Genomic DNA, 21,592 nt, shown 5'->3' with positions numbered 1-21,592 from the left:
TCAGCAGCAAAGCGCCGCTATTTTTAGCGGAGCTTTACTGTTGTTTTAGCGGCGGTATGCGGGGGTTAAAACTGCCCCGCTAGCGGCCGAAAAAGTGTTAAAACCGCCCGCAAAGCGCTGCTGCAGTGGCGCTTTGCCGGTGGTATAGCCACGCTGCCACATTGATTTAGATGGGTAGGAGCATTTTAGGAGCGGTGAATACACGCACCGCTCCTTCACCGCTCCAAAGATGTGGCTAGCAGGACTTTTTTCACCATCCTGCCAGCGCACCGCTCCAGTGTGAAAGCCCTCCGGCTTTCACACTGGAGTGAAAGGGGCGTTTTTTTCAGGCGCTACGCAGGCGCTATTTTTAGCGCTCTAGCGCCTGAAAAACGCCCCAGTGTGAAAGGGGTGTAACAGAGAGAAAGCAACAGTTTTTTACTTACCTCACGGTCACACCAGTAAGGCTGCTTTCACACTGGGGCGGGAGCGGCGTCGGCGGTAAAGCGCCACTATTTTTAACGGCGCTTTACCGTCGTTTTAGCGGCGGTCTGCGGGCGCTAGCGGGGTGGTTTTAACCCCCGCTAGTGGCCGAAAAAGGGTTAACCCGCCCCCAAAACGCCGCTGCAGCGTCGCTTTGCCGGCGCTTTGCCGGCAGTATTGCCGCGGTGTCCCATTGACTTCAATGGGTAGGAGCGGTATAGGAGCGGTGAATACACCGCTCCTTCACCGCTCCAAAGATGCAGCTAGCAGGACTTTTTTCACCGTCCTGCCAGCGCATCGCTCCAGTGTGAAAGCCCTCCGGCTTTCACACTGGAGTCAAAGGGGCCGTTTTTTTTCAGGCGCTACACAGGCGCTATTTTTAGCGCTGTAACGCCTGAATACCGCCCCAGTGTGAAAGCAGCCTAACACCTGTTGCTGGCACCAACTCCACTGTATTTGCTACTAATTGCTAATTACTAATAGTAATTGCTAGCCTGTGTACCTGCCTCGTGTGGTGCGGTGCCTCTTCTCTTCCTGTTCCAGGCTGCACGTACCTGACCCTGCACGTAGCTGACGCTGTATCCCATGATGCATGCATGCTGCCTCTGCCTGCATCCATCCATGATCCATCCTTCGTTCCAGGAACTTCCAGGAGAGCGTGGGGGCGGGGCCAGGGGCTCCGCCTCCGTGCTATCAAAGCCTTCACAGAGGACTGACAGAGAGCGGAGGGGCGGAGCGGCTGCTACTGTGCCTGTGTGTGAGTCAGACAGATAGACTCATCATTATTGCTAATGTCCCTCTCCCAGACCGTCGGACTGACAGGTGGGGGTGGGGGGCGGGAGGGGGAGCGGCTGCAGTGTGCCTGCCTGTGTGTGAGTGAGTGTGGCATAACTGACGCTGACAGCGTCTGACAGAGAGCGGAGGGGAGGAGGGGGGCGGCTTGCCGGCTTCTGTCTGAGACACTGAGAGGCGGTGCGGTACCCTATAGAGGTCTGAACAGTGAGGAGGATTACTTTGGAAAGCCAGAGCGCGGCGAGGGGGAGGGCGGATGGCGCCGCTGCTTGACAAGTTGACATGGCACTGACAGCAAGGAGGACATTGTGCAGGCAGCCAGGAATAAAATAACCAGCGGCCGGGCGCCCTAGGCGGCAGTGCGCCCTAGGCGATTGCCTAGTCCGCCTAGTGGTAGCGCCGGCCCTGGTTGTATACCTTCCTTTATGATTTGTACCTATAGGTAAGCCTAGAATAAGGCTTACCTATAGGTACTGTAATTATCTCCTAAATGTGTGACAATTAGGAGATATTTACTGTATACTGCACCAATGATGTCATGAACGCAAGCACTCTGAAGGAACGGCCACCTGTGCCGTTTCTTCAGAAGTGTGTGCCGTTACCAGCGGCTCTCGCACGCATGTGCGGGAGTGACATCACACGGCTTCGGCCAGTCACACAGCTGGAGTCCGTGGCCCCCGGAAGGAAGATGGGCAAAAATGTATGTGGCCTTCAGCTGAGACTTTGTTTGCAAGTAAGTATCACATAATGTGCTAGTATGCGATGCATACTAGCACATTATGCCTTTACTTTGCGGAGAGGAAAGAAAGGGGGAAAAAAACTGAGTTTACTTCCTGCTATGAAAAAAACATCAAAATATACCTCTTCCAAAGCCAAGAGATCACCAATCAAGTGAAGGTCTCCCATTGCCTCCAGCCCTGACAAGTAGATAGTAGTGTTCCACACATCCTAAAATGTAAAATCCTTCAAACGAGACCCCCTCCTCATGTAGTATGTTATATATGTATTTATCCAGAAGTGTGTGGCTCACACCCCTTATTATTTAATGTTCAGCTCTGAATAAAGTATTAGCATGTTATGAACATAGGATGATAATGTTTTTAATACCCTATTGCTGCTAATATCAGTCGGTGAAGGACCTAGGCATATGATTCAAATCAGAAGGGGTGAATCTCCCCAGTGAGAACACAGAAAACATTTACACTGGACAGAGGGCCTAACCTTGTATGACTATTTACCTCAATTATCCAATCATATGCAGATGAAAGACAAACAGGAATTTGCTTTTCACATGATTGGACCACTGAAATAATTATTCACATAATTTATTGAGTGAAGTTTTCATTAGTAAATCAGCCTCTGTGTGTTCTGTAGTCAAAGACAAGAACAAGAAGGGCTAGTTAGACACTTTGAGATAACAGTGTGCAAAACAGACAGGGCAACTCTGAATTTCTGACAAAAACAACAGGTATTTTTTTGCACTTATTAAACAGATATAACAAAACACTTTCAATGGTATATTTAACATAGCAAAGGGAGTAAATATGATAAGTTCTTTGGTCAGGTTGACATAAAATTTAACAATTTAACATATACTAGGAACACTTGGTGCCAAAGACTTAAAGTGGAGTTCAAATAAAAAAAAAAAAAATCAGCAGCTATAAATACTGCAGCTGCTGACTTTTAATAATCGGACACTTACCTGTCCCAGGGTCCAGCGATGCGGGGGAACGAAGCCCCGCTCTTCTTCCCCCTCCTCTCTGCGGAGTCGCCATTGTTACTGTGGGCACGTGCGCTGCTCGCTGTGACTGGCCGGGGAATCATCTGGGATGTGTATCAGATGATTGCCGAGAGGGAAGGGGGAGAGGTGATCTTCCTTCCTGTGCCACGGGTGTGCCAGGAGGAAATGGGAGCTGGAACCCTCTAAAAAGAGGGTTTCTGCTGCCCCCCCCCCCAAAAAAGACATGCCAAATGTGGCATGTCAGGGGGTCACCTTCCCTTAAAGCAGAAGTTACATTTTTGGGTGGAACTTCGCTTTAAATGTATGCCATTGTTCGAACCTTACTTTCATTGTATTGCAAACCCCTTAAAGTAGAATTCCAGGCTACCACCTAACTAGTCTTTAAATGCCCCCCCCCCCCCAACACTTATGCTGACTAACCTGTGTCAAAAAGATCTACATATTTACCTACTTTCAGGCTGCTCTGATCTAGTCACGTGATCCAGTCCCCATGTGTCAGCTAGTGGTGGCTGAAGGGGAGAAGAGGGCGCATCGACAACAGATGGGCCATAGGAAGCCTATGGGTGCTATCACCACTCCCAGGAATTCCAGCCTTTGTCGAGCTTCGTCTCTCCTCTCCCCTGCAGCCACCATTGGCTGACATGGGTATCATGTGACCAGGTTGGAGCAGGTTGAAAATAGGTAAGTATGCAGATATTTTTTTTACACAGGTTAGTCAGCATAGGTGTTAGGAGAGGAGTGGGAGCATTTTCAAGACTAATTAGGTGGTATCCTGAAATTCTACTTTAAAACAGCCTTTTATGCATTTCTTTGAGTAATGTATAATCTTCATCACCTTGCCTATAAAGAATAATTTTACCCACAACTATTGTAATATCTGGGACTTGGCCTTCATATGATCTACCTGGAATAGTTAATGGATTTAGCTATGCACAGTAGTTTTTTTTTTAAAAGATTGCCCAGCATAATTGTTATAACAGCCAAATATTAAAGTGACAATTAAGGTAATTTTTTTTTAAAAATAACAAACATATCATACTTGCCTCCACTGTACAGCTCACGTGGGCCTTCCCGCATCAGATAACCCCCTGTGAGAAGCGCTCTCCGGGGGGGTTACCTTGCGGGCACGCTCCCGAGTCCAGCATTCGGCATCCATAAACGCCAAATGCAGGACTCGACCCGTCCCCTGGCAGCAGTGTCATTGGATTTGATTGACAGCAGCAGGAGCCAATGGCTGCTCTGCTATCAATCTATCCAATCAATAGCCGGAACCCCTAGCAGAGAGAACGCTTGTCCCCGTGGCGCAAGTTTGAGGGCTCAGGTAAGTTAAACGGGGGGCTGGGGGCCAGTCACTGACAGGTGACCTATGCATTAAGGTGAAAAAACACTAACCTTTACAACCCCTTTAAGCCCTAAAAGGGGTTGTAAAACTCAAACATGAGATATGAACAAAACATATCCTTCTATAGTATGGACTTGTTTGAATACAGAGCAGGGGAGGTAGTTCCAATATACAGACTGTAATTGACAGCATCAGGCCTATTCATGTGTGCTGTGTGAAGGGGGGTGTGTCACTTTCCTCCAATCAGCACTCCAAGCTCTCCTCACTGGGCTCTAAGGTGTGTAATTTCAACTATTCGCCACCTTTTTTCTGGCTGCTCAGACAAGCTTTATAAGTTCTGGATGGATGTAGAAGAGAAGACTGCAATAAAACAGGTACAGCCTACATAGGAGGATTTGTTTTATCTCTGTCTATCACCTGAGGCTAGTCACTTCAATGGGTATATATAAGGATTTACAACCACTTTGGTTGAAAACCTAAGTATTACTCAATTTTTTTTAATGTGTTGGGTAACAGAGAGTTAACTCTAATAAGGAGTATGTCACCTCCAGATTCCCTTTTATTATTTACAGCTTTAGTGATGTTTTTTCTATACTCCCAGCACTGCAACAGGGTAGCTGCAGCTAAAGTTATACTAAACGCTCCTCCTCTTCCCTGTCTATTCATAGAATGCTGTGTATTTTTTAAATGATTCACAGAATACAAAGCTTTCAGTGACTAGACAAGAGGGATGGACAAATAGCAGTGCTTCTGTGTAGAAGAGCTACAGTTTTGTGACCAGTTGTGATTAGGTAACAACGTAGTATCTGGCACCTCATCCCTAATTCAAATATTCAGGGACAACAAGGATTTGGTGGGATTATAGCGGTGCCAAAAATAGAAAAAAAGATTTAAATATAAAATTGGTGAAGTTTATTTCAACAAATAAATTTAAAGTCTAGTCAATAAAAATGTTTACACATATCAACAACATGGTCACGAATTTCTGTTATGTGAATTGCCACGAGGTAGTGTAGCATCCCAACATGTTTCGCCAGGATCAGCTTCTTCAGGGGATATACAGACCACCACAGGTCAACAGGACCAATAAACCATAAATTAGGGCCATCCGAGCCGTCCGCACCCAGTGAAACCCTGCGGCTACAGGGGACATATAGAGACCAGGTTGATATGTGACTTGTAAAAAGGACAAAGTGAGGGCGCCTATTGGTGGTACAAAATTGACCAGCAGTAAAACTTGATCAACTCTTATCTCAGTTATAAGTCACCCTCAGATTCCAGAAGAGCTACAGAAGCATAGAGAAAGCTATACTATCTGGCATCAGTAAATAATACTAAAACATCCGTCTGTGATCCTGGAGTTGGCATACACCTTATCACAATTATCATTTTTTTTCTCCAGCACATTTTAAAAAAATCCTGGAGTTCTGCTTTCAAAAAACCTTAAAACTCATAATGATTACAATAGTAACACTAATAGCAGCCTTCTTATAACTCATTACCATTCATAGAATGTGTTCATGAATAAATCTTGCATGCACTAAATGAAATTATTAATTGTAGCAATATCTAGTCTTTTAAAAATATTTAACTAACACATTGCACACAGATGACATCACATAGGATATACAGTAGGAAGAATCTTCTTTTGTTTAACTTCAAATGTTTGTAGTGGATTTCATCCTGACACCTGCCCAGACTTCCCCCATTTTCGGAAAGTCTGCCCAAACTTTGCTAACAACATGACCACGTTCAGCAGTCATCTGCCCAACATAGAGCACAGTCTGTCTGCGTGCGGCCACTATTTAATTAGACACTTTAATTGGGTGCAGTCTGAGTCAATTTTTCTCTATTCCTTTCCATGTAGCTGGTAGAAATGAAAGGACTTTTATCCTTTCATCCCTGACTGGTTTCGTTGAGATGCATCTGCCTCACTGGCATTGTCTCCTCTAACGGCCGTTACCGATCAGGAGGACAGAGCCAGACCGCCAATAAAGGGGCACACTTACAGCGTTAATCACTCAGTCTGTGTCAGGGCACCAAGGAACAGTTAATCCTGTGGAAAGCTAGCCAGTATCAAGGGAGTTTTACAAATAACAAATAATCACTTTCAAGGCTTGAGCCAGACAGGTTTAAAGTGAACCTGATGGCATTCTACATGTTTAAAAAAAATGTCCGGCTTAGGATATCAAAAGATGCTTGCTATTGCCATTTTTATATGCAAATCCCCTCCTCTGTGTGCCTCTTCTAAAATAGTTTCACTTTGTTACTGAGACCTAACCCCACTAACAGACAGTCCACTGTCCAGTGGGAAGGCATCAGTGACCAATAAGGGCAGGGCATGCACATTGGGCAAAAGACTGGCAGTTGATGGGTAAAATGGTACCATTTAAAAAAAAGGCAACTTGAGCTAAAGGCTTTTAGACAAGTCGTTTAGTTTGAAAAGTTTAAGAATGCAAGCAGATTCACTTTAAGGGAAATGTTAACGTGTGTCTAAAGCCAATTGTCTAAAGGTGGATCGAAATTCAAAGTCAATTCGCTTTCTTTCATTTTTAATAGAGTTAAGGAGAGTTAAGCTGGCCATTATTGTAACAACATTTGAAGCCATTTTTTTGTTTTGTTTTTTGTTTTTAGTAGAGTTATGGAGAATTAAAGCTGGCCATAAATGGATCAAAATTTCGCTGGTTTAGCAGGAATCGGCCGAATTTCAATCCCTCTAATGAACAACTCCTGTCGAACAGGCTTGTTTGAATTTTTTTCTCAATCAGCAGCTGCAACCAATGGAAGAGCAGAGGAGGATTCCTCCATCCACCTTGATTGGATTAAGAAATCTGTTAATTTCTTATTGATTAGTTCACTGGCTGATTGAAAAAAAAAATGTAATCTATGGCCAGTCATAGCAAAACTAAAAGTAAAAGTATCCTAATAGGACACACAAATAAATAAATAAATACATTAATTAATACATAGCTAAATCTTTCTTTACTCTATCCAAAAAAACAAAAAAAAACAAGCTTTTCATTATATACACTTTATTTTAATTAAAAACTTTCAAAATTGACTCCCTGTTATGCAGATTTAGGTGTCCTGGCTGTAATGCCAACATTCTTGCTTCAATACATTGAGCCAATAGCCCATAAAAGGTACCGAGCTAAAGACTTCTCAGCCCACGTACACACGGTCGGAGATTTTGCCCGTCGGATTTAGTCCGACGGATTGTGTCCGAAACTGTTGCATACACACGGTCGGGCCAAGTTGGCGAAAAATCAGATCTTTCAGAACGTGATGACGTAATTTCGTTACGATGGGACTAAATTCAGGCTAGTAGCCAATAGCTTTGATGTAGGAATTTGATCTGAGCATGCGTGGCACTTGGTCCAATGAAAATGCTCTACACATGATCGGATTAGGTCCGTCCGGCCCAGTTGGTCGGGAAATCTTTCCAACATGTTGGAAATTTGGATCGGACGGAGATTCGGACGGAATCAGTCCGATGCATACCACACACAGTCGGATTATCTGACGAGGCGGTCCGATAAGACTCATTCCGACAGATTCTCTGACCGTGTGTACAAGGGCTAACTCTACTCTACATATATATATATATATATATATATATATATATATATATATATATATATATATATATACACAGTATCTCACAAAAGTGAGTACACCTCACATTTCTGTAAATATGTTATATATTTTTATGTGACAACACTGAAGAAATAACACTTTGCTACATTGTAAAGTAGTGAATGTACAGCTTGTATAACAGTGTAAATTTGCTGTCCCCTCAAAATAACTCAACACACAGCCATTAATGTCTAAATCACTGGCAACAAAAGTGAGTACACCCCTAAGTAAAAATGTTCAAATTGGGCCCAAAGTGTCAATATTTTGTGTGGCCACCATTATTTTCCAGCACTGCCTTAACCCTCTTGGACATGGATTTCCCCAGAGTTTCACAGGTTGCCACTGGAGTCCTCTTCCAGTCCTCCATGATGACATCATGGAGCTGGTAGATGTTAGACACCTTGCGCTCCTCCACATTCTGTTTGAGGATGCACCACAGGAGGGTTTAGGTCCATCACCCTTACACTCAGCTTCAGCCCAGTCTCCGAAGGGAGGGGATAATGCTCTGCTTCAGTATGTCACAGTACATTTTAGCATTCATGGTTCCCTCAACTTTAGCTCCCCAGTGCTACTGTTCTATCGAGAAGTTCCCAGAATGAATGGCACATGTGGCGCGCATGCGCCGTATGGAACAGCACAAAAGCTGATTTTACGATCAGCTGTTTTGACATCGAGATGGCGCCTGCGCACAATAGCCGACAGAATAAATTTGTGTGTGAGATTGTGCCTCACGCTGCCAAGGCGTGTTCATGTTGGTGAGGGGTGGATTTGTACATAATGGAGCAGATTTTTAAATGATAGCCAGTACTGAAACAAATCTTTTTCTGCTTAAAAATCCACCCCATCATGTACAAATCCGCCCTTCACTGACATGAACACAGCAGCACGAGGCACAATCTAACACAAAAATGTCTTCAGTCGGCTATTGTGCGCAGGCGCTGTCTCGCCATCACAATAGCTGACTGTAAAATCAGCTGTTGTGCTGTTCCATACGACGCATGCACCATTCGTCCCGGGCACTAGTCGACAGTGGGCACAATCTAAAAGAACACCAGCAGCACTCTTGCAGCCCCAGACCATGACACTCCCACCACCATGCTTGACTGTAGGCAAGACACACTTGTCTTTGTACTCCTCACCTGGTTGCCACCACACACGCTTGACACAATCTGAACCAAATATGTTTATCTTGGTCTCATCAGACCACAAGACATGGTTCCAGTAATCCATGTCCTTAGTCTGCTTGTCTTCAGCAAACTGTTTGTGGGCTTGCTTGTGCATCATCTTTAGAAGAAGCTTCCTTCTGGGACAAGAGCCTTGCAGACCAATTTGATGCAGCGTGCGGTGTATAGTCTAAGCACTGACAAGCTGACCCCCCAACCCTTCAACCTCTGCAGCAATGCTGGCAGAACTCATATGTCTATTTCCCAAAGACAACCTCTGGATATGACGCTGAGCACGTGTGCACTCAACTTCTTTGGTCAACCATGGCAAGGCCTGTTCTGAGTGGAACCTGTCCTGTTAAACCGCTGTATGGTCTTGGCCACCATGCTGCAACTTAGTTTCAGGGTCTTGGCAATCTTCTTATAGCCTAGGCCACCTTTATGTAGAGCAATAATTATTTTTTTCAGATCCTCAGAGAGTTTTTTGCCATGAGGTGCCATGTTGAACTTCCAGTGACCAGTATGAGAGATTGAGAGCGATAACACACCTGCTCCCCATTTACACCTGAGACCTTGTAACAAGTGACATGACATCGGGGATGGAAATTGGGTAATTGGGCCCAATTTGGACATTTTCACTTAGGGGTGTACTCACTTTTGTTGCCAGTAATTTAGACATTAATATCTCTGTGATTTAGAGGGGACAGCAAATTTACACTGTTATACAAGCTTTACACTCACTACTGTACATTGTGTTGTCACATGAAAAGATTTAATAAAATATTTACAAAAATGTGAGATACTGTATATAATGGAAAATTGCCATCCATACTTACCGTAATTTTCCTTTCCTGACTCTACCTCAGGACAGCACAACCTCTGGTAAACCCCACCCCTTGACCCCATATAGGGCACCCCTGTATAGACAGATAAAATACAGGCAGCGCCTGGTGCAGATGTTCTTATGAATAGCTTGTGATGGTCCAGGGAGGGTGTGTGCTGTCCTGAGGCAGAGCCAGGAAAGGAAAATTACAGTAAGTATGGATGACAATTTTCCATTTTCCTGGCTCAGCCTCATGCCAGCACAACCTTGAGACCTAACTAGCACACACAAAGGGAGGGAAACAAAACGAAAAAACTCAGCTACCAGGTGCTGCCAAAAGGTAATTTTATTAACATCTAGACAGAGCAGAAGACAATACAGGAGTCCCCATGAGACTTGACTGGGAAGATGCTACATCTAGTTTGTAATGTTTAACCACTTCACCCCAGAGGATTTGCCTGGCCAAAGACCAGAGCACTTTTTGCGATTCGGCACTGCGTCGCTTTAACTGACAATTGCGCAATCGTGCGATGTGATTCCCTAACAAAATTGACATCTTTTTTTTTCCCACAAATACAGCTTTCTTTTGATGGTATTTGATCACTCCATCGGTTTTTATTTTTTGCGCTATAAACAAAAAAACAACAATTTTGACTCTGCTATAATAAATATCCCCAAAACATATATAAATATATATATATATATATATATATATATATATATATATATAAATTTTTTCCTCAGTTTAGTTCGATGAGTATTCTTCTACATATTTTTGCTAAAAAAGATCACAATAAGCATTTATTGATTGGTTTGCGCAAAAGTTATAGTGTCTACAAAATAGGGGATAGTTTTATGGCATTTTTAATAATAATTTTTTTTTTTTACTAGTAATGGCGGCGATTTTTATGATGACTGTGACATTATGGCGGACACATTGGACACTTTTGAGACATTTTTTTGACCATTGGCATTAATACAGCGATCAATGCTATAAAATTGCATTTATTATTATAAAAATGTCACTGGCAGTGAAAGGGTTAACCAGGAGGTGGCGCTGTAAGGTTTGTGTGTCCTAGGGAGTGATTCTAACTGTAGGGGGGATGGGCTAGCTCTGACACATCACTGATCACCTCTCCAGATTATAGGGAGCTGTGATCAGTGACAGTGTCACTAAGCAGAATGGGGAAATGCTTGTTTACATTAGCATTTCCCCGTTCTTCCTCTCCATGAGACAATCGCGGGTAACCCCGCAGACATTGAGTACGCGGGACCCAAGGTAGGACTCATGGAGCTCGCAGCACCTGTTATGCAAGCCTCGCGAGATCACGTAATATAACGTGATTTTGTGCACCCGAGCCAACCGGAGCCAATCTTTGTGCGGCTGGTCCGCAAGCGGTTAGTGAAGATATTAGGGGAACTCCAGCTCACCATCTTACAGACCACGTCCGCTGGTCTTCGTCATCCACCCGCGCCAGCCTCACTGGAACAGAAGTGGAACGCAAAATAACAGGAAGAGGAAGGAAGATTTAAAAAAAAAAACTCACTGACATCACTACCCGGCACCCTGCCGATCTGACACGCATGGAGGGGAGAGAAAAAGAAATATGCAACTAAAAGGGGGAATAAAAAATATAAGCCCAGGATGGACGCTTCCTGCACCACTTATGCCATTTAGCCTGCACTTTACTCCGGCACCAGGAGAGCTCTCCTCAGAGAGATTTATCCCCAACAAACGACCTTCCACTGCAGGGACACACGGCAGGCAGTGTCAGGTTTCTGTGATGTAAAAAAATGAGACAAAGATAAATCATTTCAGATTTTTTTCCACCTTTAATGTCACCTATAAAAAACTTTACAACTCAGTTGAACAACAAACTGAAATCTTTTAGGTGGAGGGAAGTAAAAATGAAATAATATGGACGCATAAGTGTGCACACCCTTACACTAATGCTTTACTAACACTTTGTTGAAGCACCTTTTGAATTTATTACAGCACTCAGTCTTTTTGGGTATGAGTCTATCAGCATGGCACATCTTGACTTGGCAATATTTGCCCACTCTTCTTTGCAAAAGCATTCCAAATCTGTCAAATTGCGAGGGTATCTCCTGTGCACAGCCCTCTTCAGAACACCCCACAAATTTTCAATTAGATTCAGGTCTGGGCTCTGCCTGAGACATTCCAAAACTTGGATCTTTTTCAGATGAAGCCATTAGTTTGTTGATTTGGATGTATGTTCTGGGTCGTTCTAATGCTGAAAGATGAAGTTCCTCTTCATGTTCAGCTTTCTAGCAGAAGCCTGAAGGTTTTGTGCCAATATTGACTGGTATTTGGAACTATTCATAATTCCCTCTACCTTGACTAAGGCCCCTGTTCCAGCTGAAGAAAAACAGCCCCAAAGCATGACACTGCCACCACCATGCTTTACTGTGGGTATGGTGTTCTTTTGGTGATGTGCAGTGTTGTTTTTGCTCCAAACCTATCTTTTGGAATTATAGCTAAAAAAGTTCACCCTTGATTTCATCAGATCATGACATATTCTTCCACATGCTTTTAGGAAACTTCAGATGTGGTTTTGTAAAATTTAGCCGGGCTTGGATGTTTTTCTTTGTTTCTTTGCCACTCTACCCCATAGCCCAGACATATGGAGAATACAGGAGATTGTTGTCACATGTACCACACAGCCAGTACTTGCCAGATATTCCTGCAGCTCCTTTAATGTTGCTGTAAGCCTCTTGGCAGCCTCCCTGACCAGTTTGCGTCTCGTCTTTTGGAGGGATGTCCAGAACTTGGTAATGTCACTGTTGTGCCATATTTTCTGCACTTGATGATGACTGTCTTCACTGTGTTCCATGGTATATCTAATGCCTTGGAAATTCTTTTGTACCCTTCTCCTGAGTGATACTTTTTAACAATGAGATCCCTCTGATGCTTTGTAAGTGCTCTGCGGACCATGGCTTTTGCTGTAGGATGTGACTAAACAAAAATCAGCAAAGCCCTACTAGAACAGCTGAACTTTATTTGGGGTTAATCAGAGGCACTCTAACTGATGGCAGGTGTGTACTGACTACTATTTAACATAAGATTGAAAGTGGTTGCTTAATTCTGAACACAGCTACATCTCCAGTTATAAGAGGGTGTGCACACTTATGCAACTACATTATTTTAGTTTTTTAGTTTTACTTCCCCTCCCTAAAAGATTTCAGTTTGTTTTTCAATTGAGTTGTACAGTTTATAGGTCACATAAAAGATTTAAAAAGTTCTGAAATTATTTATCTTTGTTTCATTTTTTTCATCACAAAAACCTGACATTTTAACACACAAACTGAAAGCAGGGCACATAGGGCATTTTCCCCCTAAACTGGCAGAACAATACAGTCACACCACTCCTTCCATGTATCTGAATTGCAGGATAGGCAAATATTGTCTAAATATAAGAGCCATATGCATTGTTACTTGAATCTTGGTGTGCTTTGTGTACTTTTTTTTAGATCTGTGCAGTAATCCATGGTGAAAATTTGCATTGTGCAGGAGCTTCCTGTAATAAAGACTGGTCACTGCTGCTCTCTCATGTTGTGCAGGGTGACTGGTCTCTGTCCCTTCTATAGTTTTGCAGGCAGTCTATAGTGGGTGGACCTGCTTTCTCCCTTTCACACCTCTGCTCTCTGTACCTCTGTAAAGTGTATGTGCGGTCACAATCATTGTAAATTTAAGAACTATTTATTTTTATTAAATACTGTATGTCTATAAGCAAAAACTACAATACATTTACTAAGCTTAGATAAGGTTTGAATGATGTAATTTATGCAATGTATTTATTATTCTATGACAGCATGCATACAGTATTATCATATGCAAATAATAATAATAATGAAAAAAAGACAAAATGCATTCAGTGATTAAAAAATATATGCTATCCTTGGTAGTGGGACCATACAAAGTGACATTTTTGTTACATAGCTCACTGTTTTCTACAGTATTTAAGTGATTACCTAGCATGAATGCACCTATGTATTAGATCAGCCTTTCTCAACCTTTTCAACATAGAGGAACCCTTGAAATAGTTCTCCAGTCTCGAGGAACCCCTGCTAAAAATTAGAAATCTACAACTCATGATACATTAGTGTGATGGTCAATGGGAAGAATGTTTCCTACAATTGTGGTCATTGGGAAGAATTAACCCCTTACAGATAGCTAAAAAGATCAATGGTGTGAGTGGGAACTTATCTGAGAGGCAGAAATGGCCCAATGCTGAAGGAACCCCTAGCAACCTCTGGAGGAACCCTAGAGAGAAATAATAATAAAGTAAGAATTCATGATAAATACCACACTGATGGCTCAATTTTTTCATTGTCATATGTAGACTATTACACTCTCAATAAATGGGTGGTGTTGCCTTTGATGTCGAAATAATTTTCTTGAACTCGTGTTTAGACAAGATTTAGTCTTGGAATGTTTTGAAGTATTTGTTATGATTACTCATTGCTGTGCTATCAACAAAAATATGTCTGATACACTATAATTCACAAATCGTGCATACGCTGATGATCAATTTGAAAAAGTGATAAGAAAAAGATCATTTTGTTCAATATAAATAAACTGATTCATTTAAACTAGAGAAAATAAATTAGGGTCATTGTTGCACGAAGTGGCCATTCAGAATCCATGTTTCATTTTTCCATAACATTTTAAAATGCCTGTATGGTTCTAATAGGTATCAACTCCACATTTTTGGAACAATGGACATTAGCCTGATAATGGTTAAGTATTGAAGTATTCAAGTAAAGGAATTTGAACTCTGAGAGCAATGCCCAAAATATGTCAGGCAGAAAGAAAAGGACTAGTCACCAGTATTGACTGTGGTTTTTCTGCAGCAACTCATCTATTACCATGCCTAGTTCAGCACTAGCGTTGATTTACTAAAATGGGAGTGTATACAATCTGGTGCAGATCTGCATAGAAACCAATTAAAATTGGCTTTGAAACTACTTTACCATGTTAAATTATATGAGATGTTAATGATTGGGTTTATATATACATCATTGAAGATTAAGGGTTCTACGGAGGTCAAAAGCAGAACAGAATGTGGATGCAGTGAGGTCTGTTCTCAACCTTGGTAGATGGCTCGCTATCAGAATGATTGCAGAGGAAATGGGAATTACCAAGTCAATTGTTCATGAAATTGTGACTCATTTTTTGAACATGAGAAAGGACACAATTTTGGTAGTGTGGATATAGTCCAAAGAGCCACTATGCGGGCTCTGAATGCCATCCCAATTGAAGACTTCCAGGGATACTATGAAAAATGGAAAAATCGCTGGGAGCATTGTGTATGCTCACAATGTGCATACTTTGAAGGAGACAATGTTCAATTTGTAAAATTTAACTAAAAATTACTTCTAACTCATTACTTTCTGGACACGCCTTGTATTAGGGCTAGATTCTCTGTTAGGTTTCTATTGTTAAAGAAAGATAAGGATGAGGCGCTGGATTCAGAACCCCAATATATAATGAGAGTGTTTGCCCTTCCATGTGCTCCTTGCTGCGAAAGCTAGTTATAGGTGGGGGCAGGGGCCATTTGTTTGTTACTGGTGTAAATATGGTCTGGGGACACACGGGGCACCTTTGCTGCCACTGTGCTATATGCTGGGTGTCTAGTGTACTCCTGTTCCTTTAAGGAGGATTGGGCTGCCTCCGGGCCCACCTGCCCTTCATCTATCCATTGAATGTATGTGCTCCCACTGTGGAGACGCTCATAAATTCAGTAGCATTTAGGATTGCAAGCATACACAGGGTGCCGTGAAGAGGCCTTGCAGCTTACGCATGTAGTTGCAAATGCGTGCTAACTAAACCCCTGTATTTAATGCAGACTGTTGGACAGGTTTATTAGGTTGGTCAGCAGACTGGTTAGTGAGTTGAGCTATGGAAAGTTATGTTTTTACTTTTAAATGAGAGAAGTCCTTATAAATGTAGAGGGCTTGTGTTGTGCGGTAGCTTTCCAAAAAACAGGGCCTCCTCAGGAGATGGAGGTCACCTGATTTGAGAAGTCCATATTAATTTCAATCATAAAAGGTACCAAACAAAAAGTTTCTAGAATTCAGAGTGGTATTTAATTGATTCTGCAAATGACAATGTGGAAAAAAGGCAGGTCCAAGCAGCCAACACGTTTCAGTAGCTCAGCACTCCCCTTCATCAGGGCTCTAAAAAAAATAGGTGTCAATTGGGTCCAAAGCTCTTGAATAAATTAAATCCAAACCAGGAGACTAACCTTTAAAAGGGGTTCCTGTCTCAGTAGCTGAGCAGCATGCGGAATCAATAAAATGCCACTTTTAAACTTGAGAAACTTTTGTTGGGCACCTTCCCGAAGCTACCCTTTATTACTGGTGTTCTGTAATACAGGCATCTGCAGCAATTAAAGTGGGTGTTGTGTGCCTCCAGCACAGTATACACCTGAAACTACCCTTTATTACTGGTGTTCTGTAATACAGGCATCTGCAGCAGTTAAAGTGGGTGTTGTGTGCCTCCAGCACAGTATACACCCAAAGCTACCCTTTATTGCTGGTGTTCTGTAATACAGGCATCTGCAGAAGTTAAACTGGGTGTTGTGTGCCTCCAGCACAGTATACACCTGAAGCTACCCTTTATTGCTGGTGTTCTGTAATACAGGCATCTGCAGCAGTTAAAGTGGGTGCTGTGTGCCTCCAGCACAGTATACACCCAAAGCTACCCTTTATTGCTGGTGTTCTGTAATACAGGCATCTGCAACAGTTAAAGTGAGTGTCGTGTGCCTCCAGCACAGTATACACCTGAAGCTACCCTTTATTACTGGTGTTCTGTAATACAGGCACCTGCAGCAGTTAAAGCGGAGGTCCACCCTAAAGTGGACCTCCGCTCATCGAAACCCTCCCCCCCTCCGGCGCCACAATTGGCACCTTTTAGGGGGGAGGGGGGTGCAGATACCTGTACAGTACAGGTATTCTGCACCCACTTCCGGGATCGCTCTCTGCGGAAAGGGGCGTAGATTACGCCCCTTTCCGCAAGTGCCCGCCCCTTTCCGCAAGTGCCCCGCTGCCTGCTGGGAAACACACAGATCCCAGAGGCAGCGGGGACCGTCCTTATTGCGCAGCGCGATTCGCGCATGCGCAGTAGGGAACCGGGAAATGAAGCCGAAAGGCTCCATTTCCTGATTCCCATACCCAAGATGGCGGCGGCAGCACCTTTACAGACGATCTAGAGATCGGCTTCGGGTGCCGACATCGCGGGCGCGCTGGACAGGTAAGTGTCGCTGTTTTAAAAGTCAGCAGCTGCAGTATTTGTAGCTGCTGGCTTTTAAAAAAAAAAAAGAACGCGGAGTCCCGGTGGACTCCCACTTTAAAGTGGGTGTTGTGTGCCTCCAGCACAGTATACACCTGAAGCTACCCTTTATTGCTGGTGTTCTGTTTCTGTAATACAGATATCTGCAGCAGTTAAAGTTGGTTTTGTGTGCCTCCAGCACAGTATACACCTGAAGCTACCCTTTATTACTGGTGTTCTGTAATACAGACATCTGCAGCAGTTAAAGTGGGTGTTGTGTGCCTCCAGCACAGTATACACCTGAAGCTACCCTTTATTACTGGTGTTCTGTAATACAGGCATCTGCAGCAGTTAAAGTGGGTGTTGTGTGCCTCCAGCACAGTATACACCTGAAGCTACCCTTTATTGCTGGTGTTCTGTTTCTGTAATACAGACATCTGCAGCAGTTAAAGTGGGTGTTGTGTGCCTCCAGCACAGTATACACCTGAAGCTACCCTTTATTGCTGCTGTTCTGTAATACAGGCATTTGCAGCAGTTAAAGTGAGTGTTGTGTGCCTCCAGCACAGTATACACCTGAATCTACCCTTTATTGCTGGTGTTCTGTTTCTGTAATACAGACATCTGCAGCAGTTAAAGTGGGTGTTGTGTGCCTCCAGCACAGTATATACCCAAAGCTACCCTTTATTGCTGGTGTTCTGTAATACAGACATCTGCAGCAGTTAAAGTGGGTGTTGTGTGCCTCCAGCACAGTATACACCTGAAGCTACCCTTTATTACTGGTGTTCTGTAATACAGGCATCTGCAGCAGGTAAAGTGGGTGTTGTGTGTCTCCTGCACAGTATACACCTGAAGATACCTCTTATTGCTGGTATTCTGTTTCTGTAATACAGGCATCTGCAGAAGTTAGAGTGGGTGTTGTGTGCCTCCTGCACAGTATACACCCGAAGATACCTCTTATTGCTGGTGTTCTGTTTCTGTAATACAGGCATCTGCAGCATTTACAGTGGGTGTTGTGTGCCTCCTGCACAATATATACCTGAAGCTACCCCTTATTGGTGATGTTGTTCTGTTTCTGTAACACAGGTAGGCAGCTGTAGTAATTACAGTCGGTGTACTGTGTCATCTGCTCAGTGTGCACCTAAAGCTACCCAATTGCTGGTCTTCCCATCTCCCTGCAGGCCATTACTATGTCTGGAAGGCCAACAAGGAGAGGCAGACAGTCAAGAGCCAAAAAAAAAGGGGAAGCAGGCTCTGTGTCTAGAGACAACAGTGCTGGTCGTGGACGCGGTGCATCGTCATCAGCGCGTGGTCATGGGACACGCTTGTCCTTATTTTCGGCAGCTGGACATGTTGAGCCACATCATGCCGAAGACTTGGTAGAGTGGATGACCAAGTCCTCCTCATCCTCCTCATCCTCTCTCACCCAGGCTCAGGGTACTAGCAAAGTAGCTGCCAACGCTTCCTCTTCCCTCGTCTCAATGTCATCAGTCACTCCTTCCCTAGACCCACCATGTCCTCCTGAGGAGTCCCACAAACTGTTTGACCACAGTGTTGGGTACATGCTCCAGGAGGATGCCCAGCGTTTTGAAGGCTCTGATGATGATACCCAGCTAGAGGAAGGCAGTAGTGTGAGCGCAGAGAGAGGAGATGCTCAAGAAGGACAGCAATCTGGCAGTCATGTTCCATCAGCTGCAGCATATTGCCAGGTTTGCTCCAGTGATGAAGAGGGAAGGGATGATGAGGTCACTGACTCCACGTGGGTGCTTGATAGGAGAGAGGAGGAGGAGGAGGTGGAGGCACATCTCCAATGAGGCAGGATTCCCTCTAGGGGCCAGCTTAGGGGCAGCACACTGACTAAATCACACCGCAGTGCTCCACCTGTGCAGGGCGCTGCCTCTGCGCGTTATTCCAAAAGTTGTTTGGTGTGGGCATTTTTTGAGACGAGTGCATCAGATCGCACCGCTGCTATTTGCAACATATGTCTCAAGCGTATCTCGCGTGGGCAAAACATCAGCCGCTTGGGCACCACATGCTTTGCCAGACATATGTTGACCTGCCATGCAGCTCGTTGGCAAGCGTCATCAGCTGGGATCTCCAACCCCACTAGATATCCAGTCCTCTCTGAAACCTGTACTGAGAGGAAAGAAGGTGTAGAATTAGGTGTGTCACAGCCAAGTACTTGCGTGCACTCTGCTAGCAGTACACCGACGTCCAATTGTATCAAGCAAATTTCCCTGCCCCAACTGCTGGACCATCAAAAGAAGTTCACTCCCAGCCTTCCAAATGCCCAGCGGTTGAATGCTAGCTTGGCTAAATTGCTAGCTCTTCAACTGCTGCCTTTTCAGTTGGTAGACTCGGCCCCCTTCCGTGAGTTTGTACAATGTGCGGTTTTTCAGTGGCAGGTTCCCAAACGCCACTTTTTCTCACGGAAGGCGATTCCGGCTCTCTACCGGCATGTGGAAGGCAATGTCCATGCCTTGCTGGGCAGGGCAGTCAGAGGTAAGGTGCATATTACCGTTGACTCATGGTCCAGCAGGCATGGACAGGGATGTTACCTATCTTTCACGGCACATAGGGTCACTCTTCTGGCAGCTGGGAAGCATGCAGGACAAGGTGCAGTAGTGTTGGAGGTTGTTCCGCCACCACGCCTCCAAAATGCTACTACTGGTTGTGACACACCTCTATCCTCCACCCCCTCCTCTTCTTCTTCCTCCATGACCTCTTCCAGTGCTTTGTCCTTGGAACCAGCGGGGCTCCGTAGGCATTCAAGGGGCTACGCAAGTACGCAGGCAAAAAGATGCCATGCCGTGCTTGCACTGGTTTGTTTGGGGGACAAGAGCCACACTGGGGCATATATTTTGTCAGCTCTGCAGGGGCAGGCCGAGAGGTGGTTGACGCCACGCCAGCTTAAGCCAGGAATGGTGGTTTGCGACAATGGTACCAACCTCCTTTCCGCTCTCCGACAAGGACAACTGACCCATGTGCCCTGTGTGGCTCACGTACTTAACCTGGTGGTGCAGAGGTTCTTGGGCAGGTACCCGGGCTTACAGGATGTCCTGAGGCAGACCAGGAAAGTCTGTGTGCATTTCCGCCAATTATATAATGCCAGTGCTCGGCTGGCTGAGCTCCAAAAGGAGTTGAACCTGCCTAAGAACCGCCTTATATGTGACATGATCACCAGGTGGAACTCAACGTTGGCCATGCTGCAGCAGCTGCACACTCAGCAGAGGGCCATCAATGAGTACCCGTGCGACTACGGAACCAGGACAGGGTCAGGGGAGCTCGGTTTTTTTCACCACGCCATGATCAGGGATGCATGCAGTGTCCTGTCACCATTTGAGGAGGCCACAAGGATGGTAAGCAGTGACAGTGCATGCATCAGTGACACTGTACCTCTTGTCCACCTGTTGGAGCATACGCTGCTTGGAATAATGGACAGGGCACTTGAGGCAAAACAGAGGCAGGAAGAGGAGGACTTCCTTGCCTCTCAAGGCCCCCTTTATCCAGACAGTGTTCCTGCTGTCCCACCCATCACACAGGAAGAGGACAAGGAGGAGGAGGAGGAGGAGGATTGTGTCAGCATGGAGGTGGAGCTTGGCACTCAGCATGAGCAGCAGCAGTGTTGTAGGGATGATTTACAGTCCCAAGAAACCCGTGGACTTGTACGTGGCTGGGAGGAGGTGGCTGCGGATCATGTCGTCCTTAGTGACCCAGAGGACTCCGGATGGAATGCCTCAGCTAACCTATGCTTCATGGCCTCCCTGATCCTGCAAAGCCTGTGGAAGGAGCCTCGTATTCTTCGGATCAAGGAGAGGGACCATTACTGGCTGGCCACTCTCCTTGATCCACAGTACAAAGGTAAGGTTGCGGACCTTATCTTGCCATCGCAGAGGGAGCAGAGAATGAGACATCTCCGGGAGACCTTGCAGAAAGGTCTGTGCAACGCATTCCCAGAGACTGGGAGGTTACAAACTCCTGGTCCTGGACAACGTGTTGCTGAGGCTTCGGTCAGTCACAGAAGGAGTGGTGGAGAAGGTGGCCATCTGACCGATGCGTTCAGACAATTTTTTAGACCGCAGCCCCAAGGTATGATTGGTTCCAGCAACCATCGCCAGCGTCTGATTTACATGGTGCAGGAATAGACTTGGACACCTTTCCCACCGAAAATCCTCTGGCTTACTGGGTCATGAGGATGGATCATTGGCCAGAGCTTGCACAGTATGCAATTGAGCTACTGGCCTGTCCTGCAGCCAGCGTTCTTTCACAACGCACCTTCAGTGCTGCTGGAGGCTTTGTAACCGATCACAGGGTGCGCCTGTCCACCCACTCGGTTGATCGA

The sequence above is a fragment of the Lithobates pipiens genome, unplaced genomic scaffold, assembly GCF_037356315.1.
Source record: "Lithobates pipiens isolate NorthernLeopardFrog02 unplaced genomic scaffold, aLitPip1_a1.2 Scaffold_18, whole genome shotgun sequence".
NCBI classification, from domain to species: Eukaryota; Metazoa; Chordata; class Amphibia; order Anura; family Ranidae; genus Lithobates; species Lithobates pipiens.
This window is presented reverse-complemented; position numbering follows the sequence as displayed.